Source organism: Mustela lutreola, chromosome X, assembly GCF_030435805.1.
Source record: "Mustela lutreola isolate mMusLut2 chromosome X, mMusLut2.pri, whole genome shotgun sequence".
NCBI classification, from domain to species: domain Eukaryota; kingdom Metazoa; phylum Chordata; class Mammalia; order Carnivora; family Mustelidae; genus Mustela; species Mustela lutreola.
This window is the reverse complement of record NC_081308.1, coordinates 38,867,816-38,882,264: the sequence shown is the minus strand read 5'-3', so window position 1 is coordinate 38,882,264 and position 14,449 is coordinate 38,867,816.

Below are 14,449 nucleotides of genomic sequence, written 5' to 3'. Positions count from 1 at the left end.
TTTGACACATGTTTATTACTTATATAATTAAATTTTGTAGCAACCCACCTTATCAAAATAATCCTTAGACCTCTCTAGAGTGAATGTATTTATTTTCTGAAATTAGCAAAGCTATGAGAAGGACTCCTGCCCTTGCCCCACAACACAGACACACACACACACACACATACACAAACACAGAGTCTCACACACACATGCATACTTAGTTTGGGAGAGAAATTGAAACATATACGGGGTTTAAATTTTTAATGCCCTTTTTATATCTAAAGTTAGCTGTCATCTTAGGAATATATGCATGTATAATAATTATAGTATGACCAAAAAATGTTTTATGTCTCAAATATGTAGGGATGTGAATGCTGAAGATTTTGAGAGATCTTTTTTGGTTCATTCTCCACACACATACCACCCACCCCAGAGGTTTAAATATTCTAGGACTGTAGCATGTTTCCCTCCTACCTTTCTCTGGTTCTATTTTGATGTTTCTTCTAGGCCTATACGTTCTGAGTCTCAGCAGAACTTTTGTCAGGTAGTGTATATTTGGTGAAAACTCCTCATCATTGACCTCTGGGAATTCACTGTGAGAAGTTTGTCCCAATTTACCCCAGTCTCCAGTGGTGGATGCTGTGTACCCTAACTCTGAGTGCCTGCTGTTCTCAGACACAAGAAGAAGCCTATGGGAAAGGGGGGCTTCCACAGCTACCTTTTGGTGATGGCTTAGAGGAGGGGAAAAGGAACTAATGACATGTCAGGGGCCCCTGCCACTTCATTACTCCTACATTCCACATTTGTGGCATCTTGCCTAGAAATGAGCTGGCTTCTTGACACTCAGTGGTACCAATTTGGTCGATAACAATGGCTCTTTTTTTTTTTTCTTTTTTTTTAATTGAAGCTAATCGATAAATGATTTCTATATGTAAACGTAGGTTCATTTTCCACGTGCCTCAGTTAGAATACACCCAAAGGACTTTCCAATAAACTGGAATACTCAACTTACATACTAGAATCATTTACCCATAAAATCTAATTTTGACTCCTTGATTTTTATTCCAGGTTTGTTTTGTTGGTTTTTTTGTTTTGTTTTGTTTTTTTCAAGACAACTGACAGTGCCAAGCCATTTTGTCACTTTAAGATTTTTCATTCCCCAGAGAGCAAACTTTTAGAAGGATGAACTTTTCCTGGAACTTTTCGGGCTGACACATTTGTCACTTACCTATTCAACTCTTCAGTCAGTTGTCTTTCCCTCAAGATTTTAAATACTTAGATAATTTAGCCCTTGTACAGACTTGTGATACAGTTCACTTGAGAAGTGGGAAGAGAAGAGGAGAAGCAGCAAACCAATGATATGTTCCTGAGTTTGTGGGATGACAACTGCTGTTCTGTTACATAGATGTGTGTCGCTGCCCTGGTTATTTGCAGTTCAAGCCCACAATTAGCAATTAAATGGCCATTATAGGAATCATGCCGATAAACATGATACATTGCAGCCATACAGACACTTTAAATAATTATTCTTTTAAAAACTAAACTATATACTGAAGGAGATTTATAATTTAGAGATAATATCCCCATTAGTAAAGTTTATGACCCAATAAACAGCTCCCACTAGTTAATAAATGCCAAAGCCATAAAAACAAAGACTATTAATGTAATAGAATTTCTGTGCCTCCCTCTTTTGCTGGTGGTCTCAAGGCACTGAAGGGAAATGCTATCTTAGGGAAAACATTTATTCTCGTTATGTAAATATCAGTGAATTATCTTACAGTCCATCTGGAAATCTCCCAGCCCTGCCTCGGTCCCAGGTGGTCCCCAAATGCTGATGTGTTTCCCTTAGGTTTCAGGCCTTAGATAACTCTGGTTTTCAGCAAGAATGAACCTTGTGGCTCAAATCTTTAAGGGAGGCGATCAAGACCGGCTGGAATTTCTGCCTCTTCGCTTCCCTCCGAAAAAGAGAAATCCCAACTCTTACCATTATTCCGGATGAAGAACTTCGTAAAGTTTCCCAGTTTGAGCATACACTTAAATTTTTAGCTGCCTCTTCTCTTTCCTCCGAAAAAGAGAAATCCCAACTATTGTCATTGTTCCAGGGTAATCATTTTAAAAGCAGTTTCACAACCTTTGCATCTACTTATATTTTTAGCTGCTCATATTTTCTCATTTTGGTGCAAAAGCAAGGGCTGCCTGTGGAAGTCTGGGTGAGTTGAAGGTTAATATAGGCAAACCCTTTGTGCTAAGAACGAACAGTTTTTTCATATTCCTGCAACCGTGGGAATGATAGATGAAGTCATTTGAAAGCCCAGATCACATCATGTCTTTTCAGAAGAAACTGATTGAAAGCTGTTGAGGTTGACATGAAATGGTTTGCTGAGTCATTGCTGTCAAGTATGGATGTTGTCAGCAGATGACTACTACATTGGCAGTGTTTATTTGCCTCATTCTCCCTTTTTAAAAAGATTTGCTTATTTGAGAGAGAGGGAGCAAGCGTGAACATGAGCCGTGGGGAGGAGCAGAGGGAGCAGACAGCCTGATGCAGGACTCAACCCTAGGACCTGATCTGAGCCAAAAGCAAACTCCTAACCCCAGGAGTGCTGTAACTTTGAAGCATTAGGATAGTTTCGACATTTTGCCTACTTTATGTATTGCCTCTGATTCAATTAACGACAAACATATCATTCTTGGTCTTTTTTTATGCTATACTATTTGATGTTTGTTTTGTGTGTGGGGGTGGAGGGGGTAGATCTTCTGGGCAGTTTTTGGACCCCTTAGTGGTGAGTTTGAGATATTTAAATTGTCCTTCCTTTCAAAGAGCAGGGAATTATTGATGAACAAAATGAAATTTCTAAACAAAACTAAAAACCTTTTCTTCCCTTTCCGACTTGGATTTATTTATCTCAATTTGAATGAGGACTGTTTTAGTCTTTGCCACTCATTCCTCATTTCCCGTCCCCTTCTCCCATATGTTACGATTTTGCTCTAAGCGAGGCAGAGGGACCCTTCAGAAATAGCTTGATGTAATGGCTGAGTTTTCCACAAAACATTTATGATGCTCAATAATACAGAATCCATTGAATAATGAATTGTCACGTTCCCAGTTATATGTATATTCTTTTTTGTTAAGAATATACTCTGAAAAACAATCTGAGGGGTCTGAAGTGGGGGGGGGGGTGGGAGGTTGGGGGAACCAGGTGGTGGATATTAGGGCACGGATTGCATGGAGCACTGGGTGTGGTGCAAAAACAATGAATACTGTTACGCTGAAAAGAAATAAAAAAAATATTTTAAAAGTTAAAAAAAAAGAATATAGTGTCCTGAATTTTGAATATCCTTCAGAATCAGTCTGCAAATGACCTTCCAGACAAACAGTTTCCAGATGATATTAAACATTACTTAAGTGCTGGGTCTCTGTCCTAATATGTGTGTTTGGGGAAAGTTTGAATTGCTTCAAGTCGAAGGCAGGTTAAGACCTTTTCAAAAATGAGGCTTTTCAAGTTGACCGAGCATCTGAAGAGACACAGTGCTTTCCAGTTCCCAAGAGAACATAATGTGTAAAAATGGAAAACCCACAGAGAGGCAAGATCAATGAAGCTATTTCACAAAACAAACCTGTGGTGATAATGAAGCAAACATCATGATTACAGACGTAGCGCTGACTGGATAATTAGCTGCAGAGAAATCGGAAGTCGCCCCCACTCTTCTTCTTCTACCAGGTTATGCAAAATAAACCTTTGCGTTCAAGGTCAATTAAGTTCCTCACAATTGCGGAGTTCTGAGACCAGAATGTACATCTTCTTTGCATTTGTTCCTGGTGCCCAGTGAAATTCTGTCCAAGGGGACTTCCGAGCCCATTATGTGTCTGGTGTGGGGGCACAGGACATCAGGGGTCAGCGCTGCTGCTCAGAAGCAAGTGGTAAGGGCTGAAAAATGTGGCCAATGAAAAACTCCACGGTGGCTCAGCAAGGAGAGAATTAATGACTGGCTGGAATCAGTAGGAGCCTTTACTTCTAAATACTCATTAGTTTAAGCAGTGAGGCCTGATGTTATGCAAGTTAGACAGGAAAAAGGGGACCGCCCCTCCCCATTGTCTATTCTGAACAGAATATGCACATTTAACTCAAAGTGGTGAATGGTTCAAATACATCAAACCGACTATTCATCAATCTCCCAGCTTCCTGGGCTCCGCTTCGCATCTGTGTAAAGCCAACAATAGAGGAAAAGCTTGTTATGACCCCACAATAATATTAAAATCCAGAGGGGCGGGTAGCTTGTGAAAAACACAAAATGCAACCTCCTTTAGGAAAGTTCCACCAAAATCATCTTTGTTTCCTTTTCGTACTCTGTCTCTACAAGAACATCTGACTGCAGTAGGAACTTGGTAAAATTACTTTTGCCTGCTTTTTTTTCTTTTTCTTTCCCCCCCACCCCTCACTTGCTAGCACTGCTGTTCATTATTGCTGTGAGGCCTCTCACTGAATACAGAACAGGAGCTGAAAAGCCATTTCAGACTGCTGCCGATATGGGCCTTCCCCCCCCACCACCACCCCCCACCAAGCCCCGGTCCGTTTTCACTGTGACTGGAGCATGGAGAGTGACAAGGGAAGTGGCAAGAGGTGACAATTGCGGAGGGGACTCCGGACAAGAATAGGGACCACCTTGTGTGGGTAATGCACATTATAAACAGCTTGTTCATACAAAGGGCATGAGAAGTTACTGGAAGATTTTAATTGGTCGGATGGAAAGATCATGTCTGTATTTAAAAATCTCTGGCTGCTGGGTGTCTGTGTGTGTGTGTGTACGTACTATAAGAGTGAGTTTGGCAGGCGGAAGGCTGACTGGAGGCTGTTGCCAGAGAAGTGATGGATGGTTTGGATTAATGTCAGTGAGGTGGTGAGGTTGGTGAGAAGTGGCTAGACTCATGGCACATTAAGGATGTCAGAGATGAAAGAGAAGAAATCAGACTTAGGCTGGGTCGTTTTGACAGCTGGGTAAATGGTGGTGTCATTCTTTGTGCCAGGAGACACCAGGGGAAAAATCCGATTTCAGAGGGTGTATCCACAGCTCTGCCTTGGGCATGCTCACTTAGGGAGTCTGTGAAACAGAAACATGGAGATGGAGATAAGGCAATTGGATTACCAGGTCTGAATCTCAGATAAATTGGTCTGGGCTGGAAAGGCATATTTGAGAGTCATCGGAGTATGGATAGTAAATGTGAATTTAGATTAAGATTGCCCAGAGGGAGCACGTTGTCTGAAAACCGTAATGCCTGGCATCTAATTGACTAATTTTTAGGACATGGCTTTTACTGACATACAACAAACTGTTGTACATATTAAAGTGTGCAATTTGATAAGGGCACATATGTGTATACCTGTGAAATACCACCCCAATCAAGATAATATATTTTCCCCAAATTTCCTTGAGGTCCTTGGAATTCCCTCCCTTCCACACATCCCCATTGTAGGGGAGGACAAATATTTTTCTCTCTACCCTTCTGAGCTCTTGGCTGAGACCCCCCTGTAATAAAAGAGAAGAACAAACAGAAGTTGATTCATAGGAGTACCTCATATATACATGAGAGATACACAGGTAACTGTGTAATTCTCCAAGGTGAACTAAGTCACCCCCTTAAGTACCATCTTTAGCTAAAGACGAAGGTTGGGAGGGAGGGGAGCCGTTTCGGCAGGTGACCAGGAAAAGCAACATAAACTTGAGGGTAAGCTCGGTACTGTGGATTTAGATCAGTGCCTTCCCCATCGATAAGTGTCTAGACATTTAGTCGTCCTCTTTCTGGTACAGAGAGAGAGACATACTTACTAATGGAGATTTCCCTTGTAAATAAATATGAATGTTCCTTACAAAAAGGTAATCTCTGCTGTGTTTGCAGAGCTTCTCAGGAGTCTGCTATTTCTCCAATTTATCAGCTCAAAAATAATCCTTATACCAAATAGGCATATTTTGTGAGTGGTATATATATATATATATATATAGGTGTGTGTGTGTATATATATATATATATTTTAATATTTTATTTATTTTATTTATTTGACAGAGATCATAGATAGGCAGAGAGACAGGCATAGAGAGAAGGGGGAAGCAGGCTCCCTGCTGAGCAGAGAGCCCGACATGGGGCTCGATCCCAGGACCTGAGATCATGACCTGAGTGAAGGCAGAGGCTTAACCCACTGAGCCACCCAGGGACCCCCGGTGGGTGGTATATTTTGTTCCATTCACCATTTCCTATGCCCAGGCAACAAATGAGTGGTTTTCTGTCACTATAGAAAAGTTGACATTCTCTAGAATTTTATATAAATGGAATTATACAGCATGTACTTTTTTGGGTTTCTTCCATTCAGCATAATTATTTTGAGATTCACCTATGTTATTGCACATATTGCACAAATAATTTAATTTAATTGCCGAGTAGCATTCCATGGTATGGCTATATCATAGTTTAATGCATTCTCATGTTGGTGGACATTTGGATTGTTTCTAGTTATTAACATATTACAAATAAAGCTGATACGAACATTCATGTATAAGTCTTTGTATGCATATATGGCTTTCATTTCTCTTAAGTAAATGTCTAGGAGTGGAGCAGCTGAATCCTATGGTTGATGTTTATTTAATTTTTTGAGTAACTGCTGTGGGGAGGAAAAATAATTTTCCCTCTACCCTTCTAGATTCTTGGCTAAGACTCCCCTCCGCACCTCCCTACGCCCACTGTGAAAAAAACCAAGCAGATTAATAGGAGAAAAACATGTTTAATAATGTCTGTGTACCTTCTGTATACGTGGGAGAGACTCAGAACAACTGAGTCATTCCCTGAAATGGCCCAAGACTCTACCTTAGATACCATCTCTAGATAAAGACAAAAGGTACTGGTGGGGGGTGGGGGAGCAGTTTGGGGACGTTACCAGGAAAAGCATAGGAAACAAGGGTAAGGCTTATGCAAATTTAAGTTCTTGCCTTATTCACTGGCAAAGGTTTCTAGAGATTTGGAGTCATGCTTCTCTTCGGGACAGAGAAAGACACACAAATACAGATTTCCCTTATACGTGTAAATGTTTCTTACGAAAGGGTCACTTCTACTTAGGGTTCACAGCTTCACCTGTGTCTGCTGTTTCTTAAAAATAAACAGCTTAAAATAATCAGTGTGCCAAAAAGACATATTTGGGGGTGATAATTCTGCTTTCCTTCATTGTCAAGCTGTTTTCCAAAGTTGCTATGCCATTTTACTTCTCTTCCAGTATCCCATAAAGCCCTGGTTCCTCCGCATTTTGCCAATACTTGGTATGGTGGATCTTTCAAATTTTAGCCATTCTAATAGATGTGTAGGAATTTGTCATGGTTGTTTATTTTTTCTTTTTTTTAAAGATTTTATTGATTTATTTGACAGACAGAGATCACAGGTAGGCAGAGAAGCAGGGAGAGAAAGAGAGAAGAGGAAGCAGGCTCCCTGCAGAGCAGAGAGCCCGATGTGGGGCTCTATCCCAGGACCCTGGGATCATGACCCAAGCCAAGGGCAGAGGCTTTAACCCACTGAGCCACCCAGTCACCCAGTTGTTTATTTTCTTATTTTTGACGTTTGAGAGTACTTCATCTGCTCCACATACAAGTGCTTTATCAGATATGTGATTTCCAAATATTTTCTTCCAAACTGTGATGGTCTTTCATTCTCTCAACAGGAACTTTGGAGGGTAAAAGTTTTAAATTCCGCTTGTCTATTTTATCAATTTGTTGTTGTATGGATTACTCTGTTGGTGTTATAGCTTTTTTAAAAAAAGATTTTGTTTACTTATTTGAGAGAGAGGGAGAACATGAGCAGGGTGAAGGGCAGAGGGAGAAGCAAACTGACCACTTAGCAGGGAGCCCAATGCAGGCTTGATCCCAAGATTCCAGGATCGTGACCTGAGCCGAAGGCAGACGCTTAACTGATGAGCCACCCATGTGCCCTGTTGGTATTGTATTAATAAATGTTTGCCTAAACCAAGATCATAAAGGTTTTCTTCTAGAAGTTGTATAGTTTTAGGTGTTTAATTTAGATCAAGAATTCATTTCTAGTTAATTTTTATTATGGTGTGAGTTATGGCTACATGTTTATTTTTTTGCATATGGATACCCAGTTGTTACAGTATCATTTGTTGAAAAGGCTATCTTTTTTCACTGAATTGTCCTTGTACCTCTGCTGAAAGTCAATTGTTGATACATAATGTAAGTTTATTTCTGGACTTTCTATTCTGTTCTATTGATTTTTGTGTATCTTTATGCTGATACATCACAGTCTTGCTCATTGTAGCTTTCTAGTAAGCCTTGATATCAGTAGTGTTAATTCTCTGATTTCACTCTTTTTTGCATAATGGTTTTGGGTGTTCTACATCTTTTGTATATTCATAATCAATTTTAGAATAAGCTTGCAATTCTGGGCACTTGGGTGGCTCAGTCAGTTAAACATCTGCCTCTGGCTCAGGTCATGATCCCAGGGTCCTGAAATTGAGTTTGGCATCAGGCTCCTTGCTCAGCGGGGAGTCTGCTTCTCCCTCTACCTCTGCTGCTCCCCTGCTTATACTTGTTCTCTCTCTTTCTCCCATAAATAAAATATATAAAAAAAAAAAAAAGAAGAAACGTGCAATTCTAAAATCCTGCTAGGTGTTTTGATTGGTATTGCACTGAATCTACAGATCAGTATGACATCTTAATAATATGGACTCTTCCGACCCATGAACACAGTATCATCCCATTCATTTAAGGCTTCAGTTTTTTTAAAGAGGTTTTTTTTTAAAGATTTTTATTTATTTATTGGACAGAGAGATCACAAGTAGGCAGAGAGGCAGGCAGAGAGAGGAGAAGCAGGATCCCCGCTGAGCAGAGAGCCTGATGCGGGGCTTGATCCCAGCACCCCGGAATCATGACCTGAGTCGAAGGCAGAGGCTTAACCCACTGAGCCACCCAGGCGCCCCAAGGCTTCAGTTTAACCCCAGCAGTGTTTTGTAGTTTTTAGTGTATGGGCTGTGCACATATTAGACAAATTTCTCCCTCTATTTCAGGTTTCTTAATGCTAATGTAAACGGTAACTTTTAAAATTTCATTTTCTGATCCTTGGTTGCTAGAGGATAAAAATACAGCTATTTTCTGTACATTGATCCTTGGATCTTTCAAACTTAATAAACACATTTATTAGTCTTGTGGCTTTTTTATGGGCATCGTCAGATTTTTTACATAGACATCCACATAGATGATTAGAGTTTTCACACAGATGGTATTTATCTATGAATAAAGTCTTACTGTTTCATTTCCAATCTGGATTCTTTTATTTCTTTTTTCTTATCTTACTGCACTGACTAGTACAGTGTTGAATAGAAGTGGTGAGGTTGGATATCCTTTTCTTATTACTGAATGTAGAGGGAAAGTGCACGGTCTTTGACCACTAAGTATGATGTTAGCTATAGGGTTTTGGTAGATACCCTTCATCAGGTTTTCAAAGTTCCATTTTCTTTCCACTTTGCTGAGAGATTTTATCAGGAGTGGATATTGGATTTTGTCATATCCTTTCACTGCATCTATTGAGGTGATTATATAATTTTTCTTTTATAAATTCATTAAAATTAAGTTCATAGAACATCAAATAAACTGTCTTTATAAATTCTGTGACATTTAGCATGTTCACAATAGTGTAGAACCACCACCTCTGTTTAGTTCCAAAACATTTCATCACTCCCAAGAGAAACACCATATCCGTTAAGCAGTCACTTCTGATTCAGCCCCTGGGAACCACCAGTCTGCTTTCTGTCTCTGTGAATTTACCTATTCTAAATACTTCCTATAAATGGAATCATACAATATGTGACCTTTTGTGTCTGACGTCTTTCACTTAGTACAATGTTTTTGAGGTTCACCTGTGTTGAGGCAGGTATTATTTGTTCCTTTTTATGGCTGAGTAAGAGCCCATTGTATAGATGTACCACAGTGTGTTTAGCCATTCATCATTTGTTGGACACTTGTGTTGTTTCCATGTTTTGGCTATTGTGAGTAGTGCTACTGCAAACATACATAGACATGTATTTGTTTGAGAACCAGTTTTCCGTTTTCTCTTTTGTTTCGTTTTTATTTTTTTATTTATTTTATTTTTTTGAGACAGAGTGGAGGGAGTGGCAGAGGGCGAGGGAGAGAATCTCAGGCAGCTTCCAGGCCAAGCTTGAGCCCATGCAGGGCTCGATCTCACAGCCCTAAAATCATGACCTGAGTGGAAATCAAGAGTTGTATTCTCAACCCACTGAGCCACCCAGGTGCCCCTATTTTTCAGTTCTTTCATGTATATACCTAAGAGTAGAATTGCTAGATCATATGGTAATTCTATGCTTAATTTCTTGGAGAACTGCAAAACTGTTTTCCACAGCAGATGAACCATTTTATATTCCCACCAGTGATGTATGAGGTTTATAGTTTTTTTACATCCTTGCTAACACTTGCTATTTTCTTTTCTTTTCTTTTCTTTTTTTTTTTTAATGATAGCCACCCTAGTTGGTGTGAACTGGTACCTCATTGTGGTTTTTATTTGTATTTCTTTAGCGACTAATGATATTTAGCATCTTTTCTTGTACTTATTAGCCATTTTTATGTCTTTAGAGAAATATCTGATCAAATCCTTTGCCCATTTTAAAATTGGAAATGACATTGGTTTTTGAATGTTAAACTTCGCATTATTGGAATAAACTTTATTAGGTTGCGATGTGTTATCTTTATATATTGCTACATTCAATTTGTTAAAATTTTGTTTGAGGTTTTTTCCTATGTTCATGAGGATATTTATCTGTAGTTTTCTCATGTTTTGGTCTGGTTTTGATTTCATGGTATTACTGGCCTCATAGAATGAGTTGGGAATATTTCTTCTTTTTCATTTGTAGAAGAGTTTGTATAGAATTGCTATTGTTCCTTCTTTAAATGTTTGATATATTTAACCAGGGCTGCCTTTAGTTTGTTTTATGGGAAGGTAGTCTTTTTTTTTTTTTTTTTAGATTTATTTATTTATTTTAGCAACAGAAAGAGAGAGAGAAAGCATGAGTGAGCATTTTGGGAGGGGCAGTGGGAGAAACTCTTCAAGCAGACTCCCCACTGTGTGTGAAGTCTGACTCAGGGCTTGATTTCATGACCCTGAGATCGTGACCTGAGCGGAAATCAATAGATGCCTAACTGACTGAGCCACCCAGCCGCCCCATGGGAGTCTTAAAAACTATAATCTTGGGGCATCTGGGTGGCTCAGTGGGTTAAGCTTCTGCCTTCAGCTCAGGTCATGATCTCAGGGTCCTGGGATTGACGCCCATATTGGGTTCTCTGCTCAGCCGGGAGCCTGCTTCCCCCTGTTTCTCTGCTAGCCTCTCTGCCTACCTATGATCTCTCTCTCTCTCTGTCAAATAGATAAATAAAATATTTTTTAAAAAAACTACAGTCTCAATTTCTTTAGTAGATAAAGGGCTATTCAGGTTATATATTTCTTCTCTAGTGAGCATTGATAGTTTGTGTTGTTAAAGGAATTTGTCCATTTTACCTTGTTGAATTTATTGGCTTAAAGTTGTTCATGATACTCAGTTCTTATCCTTCCAGTATCTGAAGAAGCTTTAGTGATGTCAGCTTTCTCATTCCTGATACTAATACAGTATCAGGAAGAAAGAAAGGCAGATTCTTTTTTTTTTTCCTCTTGATCAGCCTGGCTAGAGATTAATTAATTTTATTGATCTCAAAGAAGCAGCTTGTCATTTCATTAATTTTCTGTTGCATTTCTGTGTTTTCTGTTTTTTCTACTCTGATTATTATTTCCTTTCTTCTACTTGCTTTGGGTTTAATGGCCTCTCCTTTTCTAATTTTTTCGTTTGGAGGCTGAAGTCATCGATTTGAAGCCCTTTTCCTTTTCTGACATAGGCTTTTAGTCCTCCAAAATCCTCCTAAATACCCCTTTAACGGCATCCCACGAATTTGGATGTTATTCCATTTTCATTCAGTTACTCTCTTATTTCTCTTTGATTTCTTCTTTGTTCTGCAGGTTATTTAGAAGTGTCTTACTTAGTTTCAATATTTGGGGATTTTCCAAAGATCTCTCTGACAATCTAATTTAATTCCCTGTAGTTAGAGGATATATGTATGTATGACTTGTATCCTTTTAAATTAATTGAGACTAGTTTTATGACTCAGAATATGGCCTATCTTGGTAAATACATCATGTGCACTTGGAAATAATGTGCATTCTATACTTCTTTCATGGAGTGTTCTATAAATGTCAATTAGGTCAAGTTGTTAAAATCTATATCCTTACTGATTTTCTGTCTACTGGTTCTGGAAACTATTAAGAGGAAGATATTGAAATTTCTGCCTATAATTGTGAGTTTGTTTATTTCTCCTTAGAGTTCTATCAGTTTTTGCTTCATGTATTTTGAAACTCTGCAGCTATATAAACATTTAAGACGGTCATGTTCTCTTGATGAATTGAACCCTTTATCATTATGAAGTGAATTTCTTTATCCTTGGTAATATTCTTTGCTCTGAAATCTACATTGTCTGATAATAAAGCCATTCCGGGAGCACCTGGGTGGCTCAGTTGGTTAAGCATCTGCCTTCAGCTCAGGTCATGATCTCAGGGTCCTGGGATTGAGCCCGGTATTGGGGGACTCCCTGCTCAGTGGAGAACTGCTTCTCCCTCTCCCTTTGCTGCTCCACCTACTTGTGCTCTCTCTGTGTGTCAAATAAAAGCAAAACAAAATAAAATAAAATAAAACCATTCCAGCTTTCTTTTCATTGGTGTTAGTTACCATGGTATATTTTCTTCTGTCTTTAAAAATTTTTAACCTATATGTGTTTTTTTTTATATTCCTAGTATTTTTCTTACAGCCAACATTTAGTTGGGTCTTGTTTTCTTTTTTTTTTATTTGACTTGATAATTACATCCTTTTAATTGATGCATTTAGATTATTTAGTATTATTTAGTATTTAGTATTATTTATCATTTATTAGTTAGTGATAAGATCAAATTTAAATCTATTGTTTTACTATTTGTTTATTGTTTGCCCATTTTTCTGTTTTCTTTTTCTTCCTTCTTTTGGTTTAAATGAAAAATGTTGATTCCATCTTATCTCATTTGTTGGATTAGTAGCCATTGTCAGGAAGGAAAAATGTTTCTTTTACCCTCTTATGTTTAAGGCTTGGAGGCCTACAAGTTAAAATAAAAAAAAAAAAAACAGATTAGTAAGAAAAAAAAAACCTGATTTAATTATAGGCTCACACAAAGAAATGTGACTCAAGTTGTTGATTAGAATTTGGGGCTCATTTACCACCTTAATAGTGGATGGGGAGGGGCACAGGGGCACTTTAGGAACAACAAATGACTTCTTAGTGGGGGTGGAGAGAAAGAACACTTGTTGAAAAACAAATGACTTTCTGGAAAGCTAAATGGGCCCTTAGGAGAATAGATAGGAGATATGATAGTTTTGTTACAATGTCTGCTTGGGTGTGGTGCTGACTTCACTCTAAAAAGAGAAGATTTGAGTTGTTCCCTGGAAGGGGATTTAGGACAATTGAGTTCTTTTGGAGGTTTTGTTTTTAGGCAAATAAAGGATTTCAGAAACTCAGATGCCCTCAACTCAAAAGAATTATTTATGCTACAGTGGCTTAGTCTAGACTGCTTTGCTGTAACTCTTTCTTATTTTGTTGGTTGGTTTAGGGTGTACAGAATACAATTAAAACTTGGTACACCTACTTTCCAGTGACGGTATGGTACATATCATACTGTATCAGATAGTATAAGAATTTTAAAATAGTATACTTCCATTTCTCCCTGACTAAGCTTTGTGCTATTGTTGTATACTTTACTTTTACATATGTGATAAACTCCACACTCTATTGCTATTTTTAACAGCCAATTATCTTTTGAAGAGATTAAAATAACAAGGGAAAAAAACATATATTTATATACACAGTTACCATTTCCTTTGCTTTTCATTCTTCTGTGCAGATCCTTATTTCCATCTGGAATCATTTTTTCTTCTGCCTGAAAGACTTCCTTTAACAGGACTTGTATTGTGGGTCACCTAGTGATGAATTATTTTGCTTTAAAAAAAGATATCTCAAAATGTCTTTTTTTTTTTTTTTGGCCTTTGTGTTTGAAAGTTATTTTCATAGGGTATAAATGTTTAAATTGAAAGTTTTTTCTTGTTGTATTTTAAATACATTATTCCTCTCACTTCTGTATTATGCTGTTCACATGAGAAATGGTCAATTTCATTTTTTTTCCTTTTTATGTAATGTGTCTTTCTTCTTTGACTAATTTTAACATTTTCTATTTACCACTGGTTTTAAGAAATTTGTTTATGAGATGTGGGTTAGTTCTGTTTTGCTTAGGGTTCATTGAGTTTCTTGGATCTATAGACTTACAGTTTCCATACCAACTTTGAAAATGTTTGGTCATGTT